The sequence below is a fragment of the Pogonomyrmex barbatus genome, unplaced genomic scaffold (assembly GCF_055798465.1).
Source record: "Pogonomyrmex barbatus isolate J1 unplaced genomic scaffold, ASM5579846v1 scaffold2, whole genome shotgun sequence".
Classification (NCBI taxonomy): Eukaryota; Metazoa; Arthropoda; class Insecta; order Hymenoptera; family Formicidae; genus Pogonomyrmex; species Pogonomyrmex barbatus.
Genome location: NW_028297116.1, coordinates 25190107 through 25194311, shown reverse-complemented (window position 1 = coordinate 25194311; position 4205 = coordinate 25190107). Strand labels below are relative to the sequence as shown.

General features: G+C 32.7%; 1 pseudogene across 3 annotated transcripts; it reads right to left on the bottom strand.

Annotated features, from left to right (window-relative positions):
• Positions 1-1128: 1128 nt before the first annotated feature.
• LOC105424962 (cytochrome P450 9e2 pseudogene) lies at positions 1129-3845 on the bottom strand (annotated as a pseudogene). Of its 3 annotated transcripts, XR_016139185.1 has the most exons (3): positions 2131-3845; positions 1904-2049; positions 1129-1568 (listed from the first exon to the last, which is right to left on the bottom strand). The product of XR_016139185.1 is annotated as a cytochrome P450 9e2 pseudogene, transcript variant X2 (transcript). The 3 variants fall into 3 exon arrangements; XR_016139184.1 differs by having other exon boundaries at positions 1129-2049; XR_016139186.1 differs by lacking the exon at positions 1904-2049.
• Between the last annotated feature and the right edge of the window lie 360 nt (positions 3846-4205).

Genomic DNA, 4205 nt, shown 5'->3' with positions numbered 1-4205 from the left:
TGGTCGTGGGGGTTCGAAAGAATACATGTATATATGTATGTATCATTGTATTGTTGACGTGTTATTCTAAATACGTTATTTACGATAAATATCATCACATGCCTCGGTAGTCGAAGGGATAAGATGCCTGCCCGGTAAGCAGGAGATTCAGGTTCGATTCCTGAGGTGGTATTTTTTCGCAAAAATAATTACGAGTTTCACGACTGGTTCGTGGTCGGGCCCCGCCGTGACGCACACCCTTCTCTTCTTACACACACACACACACACACACACACACACACACACACACACACACACACACACACACACACACACACACACACACACACACACACACACACACACACACACACGCATGCGTGCGTGCGTGCGTGTGCGTATTAATAATGACAATTTATAGTATGTGATCATAATCTAGTAATATGACAATTTCAGAGAAAATTATAAAAAAATTATTGTAAAAAAGATATTTGCATATTAAATATATATGGATAAAATGGATAGAATTTAGAAAGAAAATTACAAGGGTAATATTGAATAATTAATAATTGTGAAAATATTGTATATTAAAAAATAAAATTTAGTAAGATTTTAAAAATAAATACTGTTATTAATTAAACAATAAATTTCAACAATAAACTAAATTATTTAATCTTTTGGTTTTAATATTTAATATAATGTATTTGGGAATTATAATGGATAAAATAGAATGAAAAATTTTTTGCGAAAATGATTGTAAGAGTGTTTTTGCCACTTATCTTGTTCGGTTTCCTCATAGTGAGACAATGCATCGTTTCAAGCTACCCTTATGATCTCTACTTCATCAATTCTTGGCCCTTCTCCAACATGCGGTCCCTTTTCAATGGTAAGTGAATTAGATTAGAAGAGGTACTTTTATCGAGTCAGAGAATGATTCTTCGAACACGCATCTCAGGAAACTGATAATAGCATTTTTACTGAAGTTTACTGAAGTCTTACGGAGTACATACATCTTACGTATGAAATTTTATTTTGTCAGTTATAAAGTTTTAAATTTTCTTATTAAAAAGTCATAAGTTGTTTACTAAATAAGATTTTTTAATTTTTTTTATACTAAAATTATTATCGATACTAGTAATTCTGTTCCAATTTACAGAGCTTTCAACATGTTTGCTTTATTGATATCAGATATTGAGATACAATACATAAAAAAGTATTATATATGTTATTCTAGTGTACAAGAATATAAACATTTTTTATTTTATTTGCCCATTATTTTGTTAATATATTAGGCATTGAATTCGATCAATGACAATTAAGTTGTTTAATCAGTCATTAATTATCTAAATTAGAAGGATCACTGGTAATAAAAGATAACTGTATCTAATAATCAAGTGAATCAACCGCAACAAAATGTTCAGTTGGTTTAATAACGATAGTGCGACTCGCAAGTGCTTTATTTGACAGGATCTGGTTTATCTGTCGAAGGCCACGAGTCGCGATTCCTTTAGAAGAGCAGTAGCCGCTGAGGGAGCGCACGCTCTTCCGACCGCTCATTAAAGCGGCATTCACAAGCTCGTATCGTGTCTCTGGAAACGCCCAATCACGTAGCCGAATACATTATACGACTGTTATATCTATCATGCAACTACATGAGAGAACGTGAAACCAATACAAATCCTCTTTGGTCAATACAGAGAAATTTGTCGCAAATTTGGCATGCAGACAATTGATTATTCTTTTATTCGATTTATCAGATATATTTTCAAACATTTAATCCAATTAAATGGTACATATGCTATTTAAAGACATGTGTTTCATAAAATTCATATGACTCATCAAATTAATAAATATTCATGAACTGTAATAATATCTGTAATAATTATTTTAGCAAACATTAATCAATTATTTCTAATATACATACATGATATTAATTTTTATATATATATATATATAAAATTTTTATATTTCTGATATATAATATATTTGTTTTTGATAATATATTTGTTTTTGATTATATAATTTTTCATTTCGATAATTTTGTTTTTTTAATGATTTTTATACTATTACCTAAAAAAATACAAGAAATTATTTAATTTATTTACAATTTTTTAAAGATTTATTGGAACTAATTTTTTTCTTTCTTCTTACTATTTAGCCTGTCTTGTTAGCAGCATTAACTGCAGGCGTATGATGGATATTATTCCTTGGCATTATGCTTAACCAGAATCCACTTTCAGGTTTTATGGTAAGGCCACCCTTAGCAATCTTGAGCGGAATTGCTGTCTTCTCGCAAGGTTTCAGATCGCAACGTGCCAGCAAGTGGAAAAGCAGAACCTTCGTCTCTAATAACGCGAATCTGTTGCCTATGCACATCCTAGGACCAATACCAAAAGGAAGATAAGCTCCGCAGTTGAGACTGTCTTTCTTCTGCTCATCCAGAAATCTTTCAGGATCAAACTTCTCCGGCTCTTCAAAGTAATTAGGATCATGATGAAGACCATGAACCGGTATCCATATGCCATGTCCTTTCTTTACAGTAAAAGATTTCATGCCTGGTAATGTTGGCGGTAATTCGAAATCTTTCAAACATAGTCTATCCAATGCCACAACAATCGGATACATCCTCAAAGCCTCGTTGATCACAGCATCTAAATATTCCATACCATTAACAGCTTCGTAAGATGCTTCACCGTTGGTTTCTTCCAAGACCTGGTTAATCTCATTTTGAAGTCTTTTTTGTATATTCTGATTTACTGCGATTTCGTGAGCGACAAAACACATTAATGTGGAGGTACTTTCGAAGCCCCCAAAGAAAAAAATGAATGCCTGTGCTACCATATCATCAATTGATAATTCCGCCTTGTCTTTACTTCTATTTTCCATCATCAATTGTAACATGTCTGGACGAACGATACCATTATCATCCCTTATTTTTATAGTAGTTTTTACAAGATCTCGGAAAAAATGTGTTATTTTTTCACGAATAAATGTCAATTTGACTATTCGTGCTAACCAAGGAAAATTCCTCATTATAAAAAACTTCAAAAGAGAGAAACCGCTGAAATTAGTTGCTTCTGTACCGTACACAAAAAATTCATTTTTCGGATTTCTCATAGAATCAACGCTGATACCAAAAGCGCAAGTAGCGATTACGTCATTTGTGTATCTTGTAAAGATGTTTTTTAGTTCCATTGTCCTCTTCTCTGGTGGCAGTTGCGTCAAATAAGTGCTGAAGTTAACACCGCAATTCGACATTAGCTTAAACATACTTTTCATTTTACTAGATGTAAAAGCCGGACTCAATATAGATCGTACTTCACGCCACCTGTCTCCGCGAAGGGCGATGAGGTTTTTGCCGAAAAATGGATCTTGTTGTTCATCAAGGACACCAAAGTGGTCCATAAAGTTGTCAAAATGTTTCAATGTGACGGATTTAATAAGCTCAAGGTCACGGAGCACTATGATTGGATTTTGCCAAAAATCATACATGCCGACATACTTGGCGTTAGGATTTAAATTATACATCATTTTAACAAAATCAGTCAGTGATTGCTGACGGAAAATAGCCGGTCCCATGTTTCCAACTATAGGAAGAGGTTTCACATGCGGTATTCCATATTTCTTGAAGTAATTCATGTTTTTAAAGAGAAAATAATACAGGATTAGAGCACCTGCTATCGTCGATAAAATGATTACATATATCATATTGATAACAGTTTTTACACTATACAACTGAATTCACAAATTGTAACGCACAGTTTACTCTTATTAGTACATTAATGTGGCGCTATTAAGTTGCTAAACGTTAGGATGCTGTAACTGCGTCGGACTGCGATGGTCAATTACTATTTATACGAGCAGTTTATTCTCTTATATATCGTAACATGTGGTGGGGATCTATTACGCACGACTACATGTTAAAATCTCGGATACGTCTTTGATTGGATCAGACATTCTCGATAAAATCTTTAAAAAAATTATGTTATGAAATTGCCATACCTAACTCAAATTTCTAATTGTGATCTAATTGTGAAATTAAAAATAAAATCTAAGTGCTAGTATCTTTATGATCTTTGTATTCATTGAAGAGTCTGCCTATTCAAATGGTACTAGCTTTAATTAAAAAACAAAAAAATTTGTTTCCACATTACCAACTCAACTCAAATGATATTATTTGTATAAAAAATTTGATATCAATAACTGGCGTCAAGTTATAATATTTT